We start from the raw sequence: 21,410 nt of genomic DNA on the forward strand, positions 1-21,410 counted from the left end.
TTTCAAATCTCAGCTTATTATGATCAATGCAATCTTCAAGTCCAGTGATCTTCTTGTCATCAAAAGAGACATTGATAGATTCCATGACCACTTTTGTTCTCAAATTATAGACTCTGAAGGCTTTTGTAGAAAGTGGATATCCTACAAAGATTCCCTCATCAGCTTTTAGATCAAACTTGGATAGCTGTTCAGGATGAGTCTTGAGAACAAAACACTTACATCCAAATACATGAAAGTATTTGAGATTTGGCTTCTTGTTCTTCACCATCTCATATGGTGTTTTTCCATGCTTGTTAATGAGTGTTGCATTTTGAGTAAAACAAGCAGTCTGCACAGCTTCAGCCCAGAAATAGGTTGGAAGCTTTGCTTCTTCAAGCATTGTTCGTGCAGCTTCAATTAGAGTTCTATTCTTCCTTTCAACAACTCCATTTTGCTGTGGAGTTCCAGGAGCAGAAAATTCCTGCTTTATTCCATGATTTTTGCAGAACTCTTCCATTATCAAATTCTTGAATTCAGTGCCACTATCACTCCTCAAAATTTTCACAGAATCTTTGATCAATTTATCCAGATGTTTGACATGATCAATCAGGATAGATGCAGTTTCACTTTTTGTGTGCAAGAAATACACCCATGTGTATCTGGTGAACTCATCTACTATGACCAACGCATATTTCTTCTTTGCAATAGACATGACATTCACTGGACCAAATAGATCAACATGAAGTAGATAGTAAGGCTCAAGAATTGATGATTCAGTCTTGCTCTTGAACGAAGATTTTCTTTGTTTAGCCTTCTGACATGAGTCACAAAGACCATCAGGAACAAACACTGATTTTGGCAGTCCTCTCACAAGATCTTTCTTGATCAGTTCATTTATCTTGTTGAAGTTTAAATGAGAGAGTTTCTTGTGCCAATTCCAGCTTTCTTCAGTTGAGGCTCTACTCACTAAGCAGATTGCAGAACCATCAGAACTTGTTGAAAGCTTAGCTTCATAAATGTTACCACGCCTGAATCCCTTCAGAACAATTTTTCCTTTAGATTTACTAACTATTTCACAATGTTCTGCAAAGAAATCAACATGATAACCTCTGTCACAGATTTGACTTATACTCAGTAAGTTGTGTTTAAGTCCTGAGACCAGAGCTACATCTTTAATAATGACATTCCCAAGATTGATATTGCCATATCCCAAAGTTTTTCCAATGTTGCCATCTCCATAAGAAACACTTGGGCCAGCTTTCTCCACAAAGTCTGATAGCAGGGCCTTATTTCCAGTCATATGTCCTGAACATCCACTGTCCAGAACTAGAATATTTTTCCTGTTGCCCTGCAATCAAAACGACCACTAATTATTAGTTTTAAGGACCCAGACTTGCTTGGATCCTTTGGCCTTTTTAGGTTTGTTAACATTTGCAGCGGATTTAACATCAGATTTTATGTTAACAGTTTTCTTATCAGACCTTATACTAGAAGGAACAACAGAAACTTTCTTTAAAGAAGGTTTTATTTGATAATAATCATAGTTGTTAGGAATATATGTGCATTAGTTTGATGATATGTTTAACAAAACACTTAAGTAGAAATTTAGTGTCAGTAGCCTCAACGGATAAGACCACTTTGGCTATCCGTTGATGGTGTAGCTTTACTTAGAAATAAGTCTAGTATTGTAGCATATTTCAGTCTCTGTATTTAAAATGTAATTCTTAGAAGTTGAGAGAAACTATAAGTCATGTTGACTACTAGATGATATGCAGATAGGAAGGCCAATTGTAAATATTTCATGCCTTGTAATTTTGTATAAATGAAGTGGTATCAACGGATGACTTAAAGACCTTCAACGGATGAGAAGCTAAGCTTCAACGGATGTCTCTAAAGCTTCAACGGATAACATCCTTCAACGGATGAGAGCATCAACGGATAAATGCATCAACGGATGAAAGCTTCAACGGATAACATCCTTCAACGGATGAAGTCATCAACGGATGAAAGCTTCAACGGATGTTCTGCTAATTAGCCGTTGATAAGTGGTAGTTGTACCTACAGACAGAGGCACATGGGTTGACAGAGAAAACTGAGATGTGGTAGCCGAATTTCAGGATCAACAGAAAAAGCAGCCGTTCTTCTTTAGTACAAAGATGCAATAGTCAACAAAGTACTGGAGTGAACAGGAAAAGAAGCAAGTGAAGAACTTATTTTACTATTGTAATTTTATATTGTTTTTCACTTGTACACTTGGTAATATATAAACCAAGAAGAAGCTAGTAATTAGAGAGAGATTTTTCCAGAGCTGTTAAGAAATATCTTGAGAGAAAATTCATCTAGTTTGTACTAGGATGCAGCTGTGATCAACATTGTTGAACACAGATTTTCTAATATACCATCTCTGGTGGAACAACAAATCCACCAGAAAAGTTTTTAAAGTTTGTTGTGTTCTTTACATTTTGTGTTTGAATATATATCTGTCTGCATTAGCTCAAAGCAATTCATACACTTGTTCATCTAGAACACACTGCTTTAATAAACTTCTCAAAACCTGAAAAAGTTTTGAGATTTACATTCAACCCCCCTTCTGTAAATCTCATTGTTAGTCCTCTAGGAATAACAATTGGTATCAGAGCAAGCTCTTGACACACAAAGAGTTTAAAGATCTTGGAATCTAACAAAGATGAGTAAGAAGGATATTGGAGTAAAGATCCCAGTTCTTGACAAAGACAGTTATCACCACTGGAAGGTGAAAATGCACCTTCATCTACTCTCCCAAGATGAAGGTTATGTAAACTGCATTGAGAATGGTCCTCACATTCCCCACAAAGTAGCCACAGTTGCTACGGCCACAATTGCTGTTGGTCAATCCATTCCAAAACCTAGAGCAGAATGGACAATGGAAGACACAGAAGAAGTCCACAAGGATAAGAAGGCTATGAACATTTTGTTTAATGGTCTTGACAAGGATATGTTTGATAATGTGATAAATTGTTCAACTGCCAAAGAGGTTTGGGACACAGTTCAGTTGCTGTGTGAAGGTACAGAACAAGTAAAAGAGAACAAAATGCAGCTTCTCATTCAACAGTATGAGTACTTTCATTTTGAAGAGAATGAATCTTTAAATGACACATTTAATAGATTCCAAAAGCTGTTGAATGGACTGAAGCTGTATGGTAGAGTGTACCAGGTGAAGGATTCAAATCTTAAATTTTTGAGATCCTTACCAAAGGAATGGAAACCCATGACTGTTTCCTTAAGAAACTCTCAGGATTATAAGGACTTTACTCTTGAAAGATTATATGGAATCTTGAAGACTTATGAACTAGAGTTGGAACAGGATGAGGTATTGGAGAGGGGGAGAAAGAAAGGAGGTTCAGTTGCATTGGTAGCTGAAAATGAGAAAGAATGCAGAAAAGAAACTGTGAGATCTACATCAAGCTCCAAAGATGGTGTAAGAAATCCAGAATCAGACAAGGGTAAAGAGCAAGTTGCTGAAAATAAAGACAACTCCAGTCAAGATGACTCTGATGGTATTGATGAGCATCTTGCATTTCTGTCCAGGAGATTTGCAAAGATGAAGTTCAGGAAAAACACTAGAGCCACTAAACCCTATAAGAACATGGTGGACAAATCCAAGTTCAAGTGTTTTAATTGTGGTATAAGTGGACACTTTGCAAGTGAGTGCAGAAAGCCAACCTCTGAAAAGAAGAAATTTGAACAAGTAGATTACAAAAAGAAATATTTTGATCTACTCAAACAGAAGGAAAGGGCTTTCATTACTCAAGAAAAGGACTGGGCAGCTGATGGAGATGAAGAGGATGAAGATGTGGATTATGTCAACCTTGCTCTCATGGCTGATTCTGAAGAAAACGAAGTTAGTTCATCAAGCAATCAGGTAATCACTACTGATTTAACACAGCTTACTAAAGAAGAGTGCAATGATGCTTTCAATGACATGTCTACTGAATTGTATCATTTGCGTGTGTCTCTTAAATCTCTTGCTAAAGAAAATAGTAGGATCAAAGAGAATAATCTGTTTTTAAGTAATAGAAATACTGTGTTAGAAAATAAGTTGATTGACCTAGAGAAAACCAAATTGCATTGTATATCTGTTGAAAATGAACTAGCTGAATCTGTTAAGAAAGTAGAAATACTTTCCAATCAATTAGAGAAAGAGCAAGAGGTGATTAAAGCCTGGAAAACATCTAGGGATGTAAGTGCTCAAATTGCCAAAGTCCAAGGAATTGAATCATTCTGTGAAACTGCCTGGGATAAAAATAAAAAGAAACTGGAATTAATTGATGGACTGTCAACGGATGTGGAATCAACGGATGATGAAAGTTATCCGTTGAAGGAAGAAAAGGAACATCCGTTGAAGGTTCCTCAATTAAAACAGGCAGATGTTTCTAAAAGAGAAAATCTAAAGAAACTCAACAAAAAGTTTGGTTCAACTTCAAAGAACTTTGTCAAAGAAGGAGCAAGCACATCCAAAGATGTCAGAAAGGTGAATGTAGGGCACATGACCTTAGAACAGTTAAACAATAGGCTCAAGATGGTTGAGGATAAAAAGGAATCCAAAAGGAAATCCAACAGAAATGGGAAGGTAGGAGTTAACAAACATAACAATTACACACCTGACAAGTATGCTCCTAGAAAAAGCTGTGTGCATTGTAGTAGTGTTAATCATCTATCTGCTAATTGTAAATCTATTAAGAAATCTCCCATAACTGTACCCTCTTCCATGCCTAACATGTCTGTATCACCTCTACATGCTATGCCTGTTATGTCTCAACAAAATCCTTATGCACATTTTGCAAACATGCCATATTTTAACAATCCTTATCTTGCTGCATTCAGTATGCCTCAAATGCCATACAATATGCCAATGTGGAATAACATGTATGCACAATCCATGCCTAATAATTCTATAAATGTGCTGGATAATGTTGTGACTAACCCTACACCTCAACCAACCACATCTAAGACCAAGGTTGACTCAAACTCACCTAAGTCTAAAGATGCAGGAGGAATGAAGTCTAGGAGAAAGGCTAACAAGAATGGACCCAAGGAAACTTGGGTACCAAAATCAAATTGATTGATTTTGTGGTGTGCAGGAAAATAGAAGAAATCTATGGTACTTGGACAGTGGCTGTTCAAGACACATGACTGGAGATTTCTCCCTGCTCACAGAGTTTAAAGAGAGAGCTGGCCCCAGCATAACCTTTGGAGATGACAGCAAAGGGTTTACTATGGGATATGGCTTGATTTCAACAAGGAATGTCATCATTGAAGAAGTTGCATTAGTTGATGGTCTCAAGCACAACTTACTGAGTATCAGTCAACTATGTGATAGAGGGAATACAGTTTCCTTCAATTCTGAAGCCTGTGTTGTCACTAGTAAGGAAGACAACAAAGTGGTTCTAACTGGAGTTAGAAAAGGAAATGTGTACTTAGCTGACTTCAACTCTACAGATGCAGAATCTATTACTTGTCTCTTCAGCAAAGCAAGTTCAGTTGAGAGTTGGCTATGGCACAAGAAGCTATCCCATTTGAATTTCAAAACAATGAATGATCTAGTCAAAAAGGACTTAGTAAGAGGAATTCCTCTTGTTGAATTCTCAAGGGATGGTCTGTGTGATGCTTGTCAGAAAGGCAAACAAAGGAAAGCATCATTTCAGAAGAAGCTTGAAACAACAATTGATGAACCATTACAGCTGCTACATATGGATTTGTTTGGACCAGTCAATGTATTGTCAATAGCAAGAAAAAGATATTGCTTAGTGATTGTAGATGATTTCTCTAAGTTCTCATGGGTCTGTTTTCTTGGATCAAAGGATGAAGCAAGTGAAATCATTATCAATCACATCAGGCAAGTCAACAATCATCCTGACTTGAAGGTTAGAAATATCAGGAGTGACAATGGAACTGAGTTCAAGAATTTGACATTAAGGCTGTTCTGTGAAGAAAATGGAATCATGCATGAGTTCTCAGCTCCAAGAACACCTCAGCAAAATGGGGTTGTTGAAAGAAAGAACAGATCTTTAATTGAAGCTGCCAGAACAATGCTTGAAGAATCAAAGTTACCAACATATTTCTGGGCTGAAGCTGTTAATTGTGCCTGCTTCACTCAGAATATTTCTTTGATCAATCAAGCTAAAGGCATGACTCCTTATCAGTTGTTCAAGAGAAGAAAACCAACTCTAAACTTTCTTCATGTCTTTGGATGTAAATGCTTTATACTGAGGAATCAATCTGACCATAAAGGGAAGTTTGATGCAAAGGCTAATGAAGGAATATTTGTTGGTTATTCAGCTGGAAAATCTTATAGGGTCTACAATCTAAGAACCAACATTGTTATGGAATCTGTGCATGTTGTGTTTGATGATAAAAAGATTGATGGACTAACAGATGAGGGACATAATGAGAGACTCAAATTTGACAACATTGAGATATATTGTGATGATAGTGAAGAGGAGACTGATGGAGATGACACTTCAAAAGGGATTCAAAACATGCCCCTGGATAATGCACAAAATACTGCATCTATTGATAGAAGCAATGCAGTATCCGTTGAAAGACATAGTGCATCATCCGTTGAAGTACAAAATGAAGCATCCGTTGATCATAGTTCATCAACGGATAATCGATTTACATCATCAGTTGATAGAACTCCAAGTTCCCTGCAAAGGACCAACAACTCAGGGGGAGTTTCAACTAGTCAACACTCTGTCTCACATCATGACAATACTGAGGCCACCTCATCTAGAGCACATCTTCCACCACAAAGGAAATGGACCAAGAATCATCCCTTTGAACTGATCATTGGTGATGCATCATCTAAAGTGCAAACAAGAAGAGCTACTCAAGATGAATGTCTGTACAGTAGTTTTCTATCTCAGGAGGAACCTAAGAAAGTGGAAGAAGCTCTATTGGATCCAAATTGGATATTAGCTATGCAGGAAGAGCTAAACCAATTTGAGAGAAACCAAGTTTGGAAGCTGGTACCCAAACCAAAGAACAAGAGTCCTATTGACACAAAGTGGGTATTCAGAAACAAGATGGATGAAAATGGCATTATCATAAAGAATAAAGCCAGACTGGTTGCTAAAGGCTATTCTCAGCAAGAGGGAATAGATTTTGATGAAACATATGCTCCTGTTGCAAGACTTGAAGCCATCAGAATATTTCTAGCCCATGCAGCCCATGCCAATTTCAAAGTCTATCAAATGGACGTCAAGAGTGCATTTCTAAATGGGAAATTAGAGGAAGAAGTCTATGTAAGTCAACCTCCAGGATTTGAAGATCCAAATTTTCCAGACTATGTGTATTATCTGTTGAAAGCACTCTATGGACTGAAGCAAGCACCTAGAGCCTGGTATGAAACCTTATCAAAATTTCTTTTGGAGAATCACTTCACTAGAGGTACTGTTGATAAAACTCTCTTCTTTAGGGATGTTAATGGCTCTAGTATACTTGTTCAAATTTATGTAGATGACATAATATTTGGCTCTATAGATGATAAACTTTGCAAAAAGTTTGCTAAGCTAATGCAAAGTAAATATGAAATGAGCCTAATGGGAGAACTAACCTATTTTCTTGGTTTACAAGTTAAACAAGTTAGTGATGGAATTTTCATTAGTCAAACTAAATATATTTATGATCTTTTAAAGAAGTTTGACTTAATGGAATGCTCATCTGCAAAAACTCCCATGGCCACTGCCACCAAACTTGAATTAAATAAGACTGAAAGGTCTGTGGACATTACAAGTTATAGAGGCATGGTTGGTTCACTTTTATATTTAACTGCTAGCAGACCAGATATAATGTTTGCTACATGTCTGTGTGCTAGATTTCAAGCTGATCCTAGGGAGTCTCACTTAATTGCTATCAAGAGAATTTTCAGATATCTCAAGGGTACACCAAATTTAGGAATTTGGTATCCTAGAGAATCTGGCTTTGATCTAATTGGTTATTCAGATGCAGACTATGCAGGTTGCAAAATAGACAGGAAAAGTACAACAGGCTCCTGCCAATTCCTGGGAAACAAGCTTGTATCATGGTTTAGCAAAAAGCAAAATTCAGTCTCTACTTCTACAGCTGAGGCTGAATACATTGCTGCTGGAAGTTGCTGTTCTCAAATGTTATGGATGAGGAATCAACTCCTTGATTATGGACTTCATGTTGATAGAATACCTATCTTTTGTGACAACACAAGTGCCATAGCCATAACAGAGAATCCTGTACAGCACTCAAGGACCAAGCACATTGATATCAAGTACCACTTCATTAGGGAGCATGTCATGAATGGTACAGTGGAACTACATTTTGTTCCAAGTGAACAACAAATTGCTGACATATTTACCAAGCCACTTGATGAATCAACATTCACAAGATTGGTAAGTGAGCTAGGTATGCTTAATTACTCTTAAAATTCATGTCTTCTTTGCAATTTGATGAGAAGCCTGAAATATATTAGTTGCTAGAACAAATTTGACTTTTAACAAAGTTTATTCCATCAACGGATGTTCCCTATCCGTTGAAAGTCAAAATTGCTCTATCAACGGATATTCATTATCCGTTGAAAGACAAGTATATCTCTGGAACTTTTATCCGTCAACGGATAAAGCTGAAGTACCTTTCAACGGATGACAATTTACATTATCCGTTGAAATGTCACATCAGACGTTTGAGGTGTTTCACAGCCGTTGATTCTATTTTCTTAACCGTTGATACCATACATACATCTGTATGTATTGGTTTTTAAGGTAGTTATTAGAATACTTACAGTTTATTCTTAAACGGCTGAAATTCACTAACACCTATTTATTGATTAATCCTTTAATTATTTCTTTTTCTTTGAAAGCATATAAGCCCTTCTGATTGTTCATTATTACTTTACGCTTTCTTAGAATTTCAAGCATTTACCATTTTCTCTCTGCAAAACCTTCAAGTTATTCTCTGCAATTTCTACTCACAACAATGGCACCAGTCGTGAAGATTATGTCTCAATCTGGGTTCATCTACGAGAAGAACAATTTCATAGCTCTGGTAGAAAAGAATGAAGCCCACTCAGATTATCACAAAATGATGGACTTCATCAAAAACTGTAAACTTAGCTATGCAATGCTGGAAGCCCCAACGATTTTCTGTGAAGTAGTTGAGGAGATTTGGACAACTGCTGAGTTCAACTCCATGGATATGACTATCTCCTTCACTCTCAAAGGTAAAAATCACTGTATTAACTGTGATGACTTACAAGCATGTTTTAAATTACCTGAGAACAATGCCATGACACCACACACTGATAGTGATGTATCCAGCATGTTAGATTCCATAGGTTACTCTCTTAACTCTGCTAATTTAGGGGGTATTAGACGAAAAGGCCTTAGGAAAGAATGGAGTTTTCTTGGGGATGCCTTCATAAAGGTTTTCTCTGGGAAAATTAGTAATTTTGATGCCATAACTTCATCTCTTGTTAATATGTTCTATATGCTTGTTTCTGATAGGTACTTTAACTTTAGCAACTATGTGATGCTAGAATTAGGTACTAGATTAGGTAACAAAGCTAATAGACCTAATAACATCTATTATGCTAGATTCTTTATGTTATTGGCTAACCATGTTGCTGAAGGTTTAGTCATAATCAATGAGAATAATAAACTCAAGTGCTGGGCACAAGAGAAAAGAGTTCTTGCAGACTTGAAGAGAATGGATCTAAACAGCAGTGTGCAATTGGTATATTTACCAATCATGAATGCACCCCAGGTAGGTGAGGTAATTGCTTCTACAACTCCTACTTCTTCCAACCCCTCTATTTCTTTATCTTCTAGTGTGGCCATGAAATCTGTGTCAATGCCCCAACAGATTTCTACCAAGGTCACCAAATCTAAACTTTCAAAATCCAAGACAAAGAAAACCACCTCTGTTGTTTCTCAAAAGACAACAGTTGTAACAACAACCATTAACCCTGAGGGAAGTGAACAGGGTGTGAGTGGTGAGGGGAGGGGTGAACATCAAAGAAACCCCCAGGATAAGGAAGGAGAGTTGAGTGCTTCCCAAGCTAGCCAAGCCCCAGTTTCTCAAAAAGCTGTGGTGGTTGAAAAGGTTTCTAGCACATCCCTAGTAGCATCCTCCCAAAAGGATGTTACTATTGAAAAGAGTTCCCAACCAGGAACACAGAACAAAAGAGGGAGGGACACTAAAGCCAAACACTCACCTACAAAAGCTTTTATTAGAAGAAAGAAGGCTAGAACCCAATCTTCTACACAGGGTGCACACACTGCACAGATACATCCATCTGTCTCTGTGCCTTCTCAAACTCAGTTTGATGTGACTCCAATAAATGTGGAGTCACAGCCCCATTCTCTCACAATAACTACACATCAATCACCAAATACTTCTTCACCATCTCTGGATGTGGATATGTTATTCCCATCAATTCCTGATTCTCCCTCTTTACAACTCAGGGAGGAGCCCCACTCAAATACAGGTGATCATCATCTTTTAGATGATTTGTTGGATCACCCGCAAATTCTTTCAGATATAATTGCAGGATCTGTATCAACACATATCAAATCAATCTATACAGATTCAACAATTATATCACTTTCAATTTCATCTTCTTTTCCTTCTTCAACGGATATCACTCATCCGTTGACAAGTGGTTGCTCTTCAACGGATAAGCTTAACAGCAGTTATCCGTTGCTAACAACAGTTTCAACTTCAACGGATATTCCACATCCGTTGATAGTCTCTACACAAATAACTGAAATGATTCCAAGTGTAGAAGACATGAATACTGTGCAATCACTTTTAGGATTGAGGGCAGGGAGTGAAAATTTGAGTGAGAGGCTGGGTTGCTCCCAGGCAAAAGGAGAGATTGAGAGCACAAAAATGCATGCTATTTCTTCCAGCATGGCAAAAGTCAGTGAGTGGAGTACCACCTTAGAAGGTGAAGGTGAGGGAGTGAGATGTGTGAGCCAGGGGGAGCCCCTGATGCAAGAACATAGAGAAAAAGAGAGAAAAGCAGGTACAGTTGATACAAGGGTGGAACCAGCCATTGCTCATGAGTCAATGATTGTGGATGATGCTGAAAAGGAAAGACAATTTCAGCAACATTACAAAGCTGTAATTGATAACATTTCCTTGGATGCTGACACTTTTACTCATCCTGTGACAGCCTATCAACTGTTGGCTGCTCAGGGCAATGAGGAGGCAGAGAGGACACTACATCTAGTGCACTCAACAGAATCTCTTCAAAGGGATAAAGCTGCTATTAACAGGATGCCTTCTACAGCTGGTGAGCCATCTGAGGAATTTGGAGTAAATTCTGATGATGATGACTCTATTTCTTCTGATGGAAGCATGAACATAGGGGGAGATGGAGACCCTAGTTCCATTCCTAATCTACCTGAATGGGCCCTGACTAAGGAGCATAGAACAGGTGAATTCAATGTCCACTTGGTCAAACAAATCATCACTATTCAACAGGCCATTCAGAACACTTCAAATGCAAATATCAAGGCTATCCTCCAAGCTCACCTGGACTCACTGCATCTCATGAAGTTGCAGAAAGTAAAGCAAGATATGAGTCTAGATGATCTCAGGAAAGATATTGCTGACTTGAAATCCTTCACTTCAGAAAAATTGGATTCAGTCATGCCCTATGGTACTTTGCAGGACTTGGTTTCGAGATTGAAAAAGGAATCAGTTACTGAACAAAGGCTGGCCAAGTTGGAAGACAGAGTTCAAGGAATTGAAGATTCTGTGGCCACCCTTCTTCTCAACCAACAATCTCAAACCAATCTCCTAATGCAGCTGGCAAAAGCACAAGGCTTGACCCCTCTCCTTGATGATAACAAAAAGGGGGAGAATAAAAGGGAAGGGGAAGGAGAGCCCTCTACAAAGATTCAGATATCTAAAGTGCTAGTTCCTGCCATCACTACCTCTCCAATCATTCAAATCAAGGGAAAACCTGATGGAATTGATTTGATTCAGCTAGCAGCAGCTGAAATACAAATGAAAGAACAATGGAGGAGAATTGATGAAAGGTTGCAATTGGTGTTTGGTTCTACACAAAATAAATCAACATCTGTGAAATTTAGCACAAAGATTGAACCAATCAACATGGAGCTCAAGCCAGTAGGGAGAAATAAGGTTGGAGAGACTTCTTTCAAGAATTTAAAACCTATGGTTCTAAAGCCTAACACTAGATCCAGTATGGACTCCACAAAGAATCCCCTAGACTTTGCTCAGATGCAGGAAGTAGACTTTCCTCTTCCAAAACCTGATGGAGACAAAGTTCTAAGTGCAAGCATCATAAAGAAGAAGGAGACCAAGGACAAGGGTGAGAGAATGGACATGGCCTTTATCTATAGAGAGGGAAAGAGTATCTGTGTGATGCAAGGACATCCCAAATTTCTAAAGGCCAAAAGGGAAGAAACCAGAAGGTTGAAGAAAGAAGCTGTAAAACTCAAGGCTGACAAAAGAGCACAAGCAAAGCTTGAAAAACAGCTAAAGTCAAGCCAAGTTGAAGAAATGAAAGGAATTGAAGTCAGGGGTGAAGAAAAGATTGCTAACTTAGATGAGGTTCTTGGGAGCATATTTGGTGAAAATATGGAAGAAAGAGAGGAATGGCAGAAGGGAAACAGAAGAAAGGCCAAGGCACACAGAAGGAGTGAAGATAACCCTGAAGATACCAAATCTATATCTAAACCACTACCTTCCATACCTAAACCTTTTGTTGCTGATCCCTCTATAAATATCCATGGTGAACCAATCATTCCAAAAGAGGAACCTATTGATTGGGACAACATCACACTGCCTACCTTTTTAACCACTCTACCACTACCAAAGAAACAGAAAAGAAAATCTAAATCTACACCTCCCCTAACCTCTAAGAAATTCACTCAAAAACAAAAACCTAACCCTAAGCCACCCATTTCTAAAGATGATTATGTTCACATCTGTGACATAAAAGAAGCTTCAGACATTAATCTCTATCTGGATGAGCTGGAGGAAGTAAGGGGAATAGCTGCCTACAGACAGCTACCAGAGAGATTGGTTTTCAGATATAAGGGAGCTGGGGAAAGAACATGGCCTCTCTACAGGATTCTAAATGAAGGCTACTCTACCTTGATCAGAGTCTTTTCAGCCATCAAAAAGGATTCTGGCTTTACCAGAACAGCCAAGACTGAAATTCTCAACAAGATTGCCAACATAAGGAAGACTTGGAGGGAACCAAATGCTTTGCCCAGAACCTTACTCATACAAGAAAGGGGAACTAAAATTCACAAATCACCTCATTGGTTGATGGAATTTAGAGATGACAAAGGAGTCAGAAGATTTTTCAGACTTGAAGACCAACTCAAGATTGCCAGCAATGAAACTCTCAAAGAAATGCAATCTAAGTTGGATATCAGTGATGAAGATGAAGCTGAATTCTTCAGACAACTCCAACTCCAATTTGAGGAAAATGACAAAGGGCTAGGAAAGAAAACCAGGGAACAAAGAAGAAAATAATGATTTGCTCAGGCTAGAGGAGCACCCTTGGAAATACTGTAAATCTTCAATTACCTCCTAGTACATACACTTTTGCAGCACTTTTATATTTCTACTTAGTTTCAATTCAAATATTTATTAAGTGTTTTGTTATCATCAAGTTAACCCTGAATTTATGCCTACAATTCTTATAGACATAAATAGGGGGAGATTGTTAGGAATATATGTGCATTAGTTTGATGATATGTTTAACAAAACACTTAAGTAGAAATTTAGTGTCAGTAGCCTCAACGGATAAGACCACTTTGGCTATCCGTTGATGGTGTAGCTTTACTTAGAAATAAGTCTAGTATTGTAGCATATTTCAGTCTCTGTATTTAAAATGTAATTCTTAGAAGTTGAGAGAAACTATAAGTCATGTTGACTACTAGATGATATGCAGATAGGAAGGCCAATTGTAAATATTTCATGCCTTGTAATTTTGTATAAATGAAGTGGTATCAACGGATGACTTAAAGACCTTCAACGGATGAGAAGCTAAGCTTCAACGGATGTCTCTAAAGCTTCAACGGATAACATCCTTCAACGGATGAGAGCATCAATGGATAAATGCATCAACGGATGAAAGCTTCAACGGATAACATCCTTCAACGGATGAAGTCATCAACGGATGAAAGCTTCAACGGATGTTCTGCTAATTAGCCGTTGATAAGTGGTAGTTGTACCTACAGACAGAGGCACATGGGTTGACAGAGAAAACTGAGATGTGGTAGCCGAATTTCAGGATCAACAGAAAAAGCAGCCGTTCTTCTTTAGTACAAAGATGCAATAGTCAACAAAGTACTGGAGTGAACAGGAAAAGAAGCAAGTGAAGAACTTATTTTACTATTGTAATTTTATATTGTTTTTCACTTGTACACTTGGTAATATATAAACCAAGAAGAAGCTAGTAATTAGAGAGAGATTTTTCCAGAGCTGTTAAGAAATATCTTGAGAGAAAATTCATCTAGTTTGTACTAGGATGCAGCTGTGATCAACATTGTTGAACACAGATTTTCTAATATACCATCTCTGGTGGAACAACAAATCCACCAGAAAAGTTTTTAAAGTTTGTTGTGTTCTTTACATTTTGTGTTTGAATATATATCTGTCTGCATTAGCTCAAAGCAATTCATACACTTGTTCATCTAGAACACACTGCTTTAATAAACTTCTCAAAACCTGAAAAAGTTTTGAGATTTACATTCAACCCCCCTTCTGTAAATCTCATTGTTAGTCCTCTAGGAATAACAATAGTACAAACTATGATATTCCTTACAAGTATAAATGGAATGCCATAAACTACCACAATGAAAACAAGGATTTTGTGGTTTGTATCTAACAGACTGACTCTTAACTCCTGACTTTGTAGATAAGGAGTTAATATTCTTATTCTTCCTGTAAAAAGAAGCCAGATGGTTAGAACTTCCACAGTTATGACATGCTTTCCTAGGAGCATCAGGAACAGATTTATAGTTATTGCTTTTATTCACACCTTCCTTTCCATTCCTGTTTTTCCTAGGTGATTTTACCTTGTTTGCATCCTTAACATCTTTCAGCTTATGCTTAAGCTGCTTCTTCGTCATTAAGCCTATGTTAACTTCAGCTGTCTTTTCCTGTTTTAGTTTGTCAGAAGCTAATTCCTTTTTAACTTCTGATTTCTCATTTTCGGATTTTTCAGTTACAAACTTAACAGGTTTTAACTTCGGCTTTTGCTTATCAACAGGCTTAATTTCTACAGTTCCTTTTTCATTTACTCCATAGCCTAAACCCTCTTTCCAGTTTCCACTGCTTAGCAAATTTTGAGTTATTTTGCCAGAGTTAGTCCAAGTTCTGATAATCTCTCTCTCCTTTTCTAACTCAATTTTTAGAGATTCATTCATTTTTAGCACTTCATCCCTAATATAAAAAGCATTATCTCTATCCTGCTGAGTTTGATGAAACATGACTAACTCTTTTTCTAAGAAATCATTTCTTTTCTTAAAAGCAAGATTTTCAGAAGTTAATCTTTCACATGTTAAAGTTTGATCTCTATAACTAACAAACATGGTTTTAAGATATCTTCTCAACTCATCAATATCATCAGTATGAAAAGCATAAGTAGTCTGAGGTACCTTTGTTTCAGCAGCTTCAGAACTGCTCTCAGAACTTGATTTATCAGCATTTGCCATCAATGCATAGTTCTCCTCACTTTCAGAGTCTGAGGTGTCTGTCCAGCTTTTCTGCTTTGTGACAAGAGCTTTGTCTTTGTCATTCTTGGTCTTCTTGCAATCAGGAGATATGTGGCCTTTCTCACCACAATTATAACATTTAACATTAGCGTAATCTCCTCTGTCAGACTTTCCTCCTTTTCCTTCAGATCTTCTGAAATTCTTCTTATCAGAACTTATGTCTTTCCTGGAAAACATCTTTCCCTTCCTGAACTTCCTGTATGCAATCTTTGTGATTCCTTTCACCATAAGAGCACACAGCTTCATCATCTCCTCATCAGCATCAGTTTCAGGCAAGCTTTCAGAATCTGAGTCATCATCACTCTCAGAACTTGATGACTCAGTATCAGATTTTATGATAAGAGCTTTACCCTTATCTTTCTTTGAGGAAGGTGGTTTGGGGGATTCCTCTTCAACCTTGAGAGCAACTGTCCTTGACTTTCCTCCTTTTCTCTTGCTTCTTTGTTCCATCTCAAGTTCATGGGTCTTGAGCATTCCATAGATTTCATCAAGAGTTGTTTCATCAAGATTGTAGTTGTCTCTTATTGTTGTTGCCTTCAAATCCCAACATTCAGGAAGAGCTAACAGGAATTTGAGGTTTGTATCTTCAAGATCATACTCCTTATTTACTAATGACAAGTCATTCAAGAGTTTGACAAATCTATCATATACATCAGTCAATGACTCATTAGTCCTAGAGTCAAAGTGTTCATACTCTTGAGTGAGTATTGTCTTCCTGTTCTTCTTAACTGTTTCAGTTCCTTGACACCTTGTCTCCAGTGCATCCCATATCTCCTTAGCAGTCTTGCAGTTGATTACCCTGTTTGACATTACATTATCAATGGCACTATGCAATAAGTGACGTACCTTGGCATCCTTAGCAATAGATGTTATATCTTCAGCAGTGTAATCAGTCTTTTCCTTTGGTACGGTCATTGCTGCTTCACCTGCAACTACAACAGCGAGCTTGGTAGGTTTGTGAGGCCCTTCCCTGATTCTATCAAGGTATTCTGGATCTGTTGCTTCCAGAAACATGGTCATCCTTACCTTCCATATGGGATATTCAGATGGTCTCAATATGGGAACTCTGATAGTCTCATATCGACTCTGAGTTGATATCTTTGATGATTCCTCAGTTTTGGTAGGCTTAGTTGGAGTTTCTGTGTCAGACATGATTGTGTTTGGATCTTTAACTGTATGTGTGTTAACAGATAGCTCTGATACCACTTGTTAGGTCACACTTTCACTGTAGAGGGGGTGAATACAGTGTTTATTACAATCAAATCAAACTTCAAGAACTTATGTAACAGAAAACAAACTTTATTTAAACAATAAACTCTGTTACAATCTGGAACTGTTATCTCTCAGTGATGAACAAAATATCACAAGAGCTTCTAGAGTTATAATAAATAATATTCTCGATAATGATAACACCTCTAGTGTAAACTCTATTTCTGTGTTTATATACTACACAGTTACAAGATATTCGCTAATTGATATAGAATATAACTCTGCTTCCTAAAATATATCAATCAGATATCTTCTATTCCAAGTATTCCATTCTTCACGGAATTCCTTCTTCATGCATATCTCTTCTTATGTTTATCTTGATCTTCTTAACTTTAATCAGCTACTGTCCTTATCTGATCGTCCTTCAGCACTTAAGTTCTGATATCTATCTCCTGATAACATAAGTACTGATATCCCTTAAGTTCTGACTTCCAGTACCTTAAGTTCTGACTTCCAGTATAAGTACTGATCAGTTAAGTACTGATTTGTTCTGTTCAAATAAGATCTGAAATCTAAACATAAAACATATTAGCCATGACATTATCAAATATATCTAACAGACGTTATTCTCGTTACAGGAGAATATGTATCAAAGTAATCAAGGCCTTTTTGTTGCTTGTATCCTTTAATTACAAGTCTGGCCTTATACTTATCAATAGTGCCATCAGTTTTCAACTTCTTCTTGAAAACCCACTTGCTACCTAATGGTTTGCAACCAGTTGGCAAGTCCACTAATTCCTAAGTATGATTTTGCATAATTGAATCAACTTCATTCTTGATGGCCTCTTTCCACATAGGCCCATCAGGTGAGGTAACCGCCTCCTTATAAGTTTTTGGGTCACCTTCTTCGAGCAAATAGGTCATAAAATCAGACCCATAGGATTTCTCCGTTCGTTGTCTTTTGCTCCTTCTCACTACCCCCACATTTTCGTCTTCACTTTCGTCACTCTCATTATCATCATCTACAGACTCATGAGATCGTTTAGACGTCGTAGGTTGTTGGTTTCCTGGATTACAGGGAAATATCGTCTCAAAAAATGAGGCATTCCTTGATTCCATAATGGTATTCTTTTGAATATCAGGAATCTTGGATTCATGAACAAGAAACCGATATGCAGTGCTGTGTGGAGGATATCCGATGAAGACACAATCCACAGTCTTAGGACCTATCTTCACCTTCTTCGGTGTAGGGATCAGTACCTTTGCAAGGCACCCCCACACTTTCAGGTGTTGGTAACTTGGTTTCTTTTTCTTCCACATTTCATAAGGACTTACATCCTTATTCTTGCGCATCGTAATATTTAAAATATTATTTGCGCTTAAGATGGCTTCTCCCCACATCGATTGTGGGAGCCCAGAGCTTAACAACATCGCATTCATCATCTCTTTCAGAGTGCGATTCTTCCTTTCAGCCACACCATTTGACTGAGGGGAGTATGGTGCAGTGACCTCATGGATTATACCATGTTGTGAACAGAATTCCCCAAACGGTTCAACATATTCACCTCCACGATCACTTCGTATCGTTTTGATTTTCTCAGTTTGTTGTGTCTCAACTTCTTCCTTATAGATTTTAAATTTATCTATAGCTTCGTCTTTGCTTTTCAACAAATATACATAGCAGTATTTTGTACAATCATCAATGAATGTAATAAAATACTTGTTTCCTCCTCTTGTTGGAGCGAATTTTAAATCACATATGTCGCTATGTATTAGGTCTAGCACTTTGGTGTTCCTTTCCACACGTTTAAATGATGATCTCGTTAATTTTGCCTCAACACAAGTCTCACACTTATGTTTTGGATCGATAGTAAGTTTAGGTATGTATTCTTTTGCACTTAAACGTCGTAAAGTGTCATAATTTACATGTCCTAATCTAGCATGCCATAAATTAGGAGACTCAAGCAAGTAAGCAGAAGAATTCTTCATTTCATTATCGTCCTTAACGGACATTACATTGAGCTTAAAAAGCCCATCAGTTAAATAACCCTTGCCTACAAACATACCACTCTTAGACAAAATAACTTTATCTGACTCTATTACAATGCGAAAGCCATGCTTATTCAACAGAGAACCAGACACAAGGTTCTTGCGAATATCAGGCACATAAAGTACATTCTTCAAAGTCAGATTCTTCCCAGAGGTCATCTTCAGGATCACCGTGCCTTCACCCTCAATGGTAGAAGTTGCTGAATTCCCCATGTAGAGCTTCTCACCAGCATCGGAAGCTTTGAGGCTAGAGAAAACCGCCTTGTCTGAGCAAACATGCCTAGTAGCACCAGTATCAATCCACCATTCACGTGGATTAGAACCGACCAGGTTCACTTCAGAGACCGTAGCACAGAGGTCTATGTCACCCATCTCCTTGGAGATATTCTCTACCATGTTTGCTTCTTTCTTCTTGTTGGGCTTCTTGGGCTTCTTGCAGTCAGAAGACCTATGACCAACTTTATCACAGTTGTAGCACTTCCCTTGAAATTTCGACTTCGAAATCCCTCCCTTGGGTGCCAGCTTTGCCCCTTTACCAGAATTAGCCTTCTGGGGCTTGGAGCTTTGAGCATGCTCCACCATGTTTGCCTTCTCAGTGGCAACGTTAACTTTCTTCTCGGACCCTCTGTTGTCTTCTTCAATACGAAGTCTAACAATAAGATCCTCCATAGACATCTCCTTTCGCTTGTGCTTAAGGTAGTTCTTGAAATCTTTTCATCCAGGTGGAAGCTTTTCAATAACAGCAGCAACTTGGAAAGACTCACTTATGACCATTCCCTCAGCATGAATGTCATGAATGATCACCTGCAGTTCCTGCACCTGACTGACCACAGTCTTAGAGTCTGCCATCTTATAATCAAGAAAGCGGCCAACAATCCACTTCTTTGCCCCGGCGTCCTCGGTTTTATACTTATGGTCAAGTGACTCCCATAAGACCTTAGCTGTTGGCTTCGCGCTATATACGTTATACAACGAGTCAGACAAACAATTTAACACATAGTTCCGACAGATGTAGTCGGAGTGCTTCCAAGCATCAGCAGCATACACAGTCTGCATGTTACTCTCAGCAGTGAGCAACGGTGGTTCTTCCTTAAGGAAGCGATCCATATGCAACGTGGTCAGATAAAAGTGCATCTTTTGTTGCCAACGTTTGAAGTTCGTTCCGTTGAACTTCTCAGGTTTTTCAGCATGTGCAGCAGACACAGTTGGCATAACAGGTGCAGCAGGCACCACGGGTGGAACAGATGGTACGTGCGTCTGTACTACAGGTGTATGCACACCAGTAGGCACCGCAGGTATGATCGGAGGAGTGAATCCTGCCGATATCTGTCCAAGAGGAACACTAAACTGTCCAATGACAGTGTGTCCCACAGGCACATGTCCCGAAGGCACATGTCCAACAGGCGTTTGACCCCCATCAGATCGTACGATCCGTGCGTTAGGGTTAATCGGCTGCTGGTGAACCCCATCAGATCCAGTGATCTGTGCGTTGGGATCAGCCGTCATGTTCATCGAATCGTTCACAGTTTGGTTCTCCATCGATCTGTTACTCAACAAAACAAGCAGATACAGATGTATATAAAATAAATAGCTTTAAGATTGTGAAAACAATCTGCGATTAATACAAATAATCAAACAAGTGTGTACGTGAGTAAACGAAATCAAACGGAGGAAGAAAAGATATAAACAGAAGAGAGATCCTCGAGTCCAGTTGAAACTGTCTCCTTAAAGCTATTTCGCCTCTCACCGTATGTGCGAGTCGATAGCCTCCCAGGATAAAACGAGGTAGCGGCGGCGTTACGGATAACAAGCACCTTCAGCGAGTTTGAACGGGCACGAAACTATCACCGAGAGAGAGAGATTTGTGTTTAGAGGCGAATATGTTTTTGGTGTGTCTAACCCTAACGCCTTAGAGGTGTTTATATAGGTGTAGATAGACTTGTGCGCTACTCTTTTCCATAATTAAATATCATTAATTATGGAATCGGTGTAATATATGCAAACTACTCTATTCCATAAATAATCTGAAACAGAATCAGATTAAATATATCAAGACATACACCATATCAATTAATCTGAAACAAAATCAAATTAATTTATGCCATAATATTTGAGCCAAATTCTAATGGAAAATAATAATTTCCATTATTAAGAGAATATCATCATATCTCACACATCTTTTAGTCATAATGCTCAAAAATATGACTTACCAATATGGGACTTATACCCATATTTTCCAACATGTACAAGTATGTACTTGCTCAATCCTACAACTTTGGAGTCCAAACAGTTACCTGTTTTGCCCAGTTTACGTACTAAGGATGAAAATAATGCGTGCATGTTTGGTTTTGGGTATGATTGCACTGATGATTATGCTGTTGTGGCAATCTCTTATCG

This window comes from Apium graveolens, chromosome 11 (genome assembly GCF_009905375.1).
Source record: "Apium graveolens cultivar Ventura chromosome 11, ASM990537v1, whole genome shotgun sequence".
Lineage (NCBI taxonomy): Eukaryota > Viridiplantae > Streptophyta > Magnoliopsida > Apiales > Apiaceae > Apium > Apium graveolens.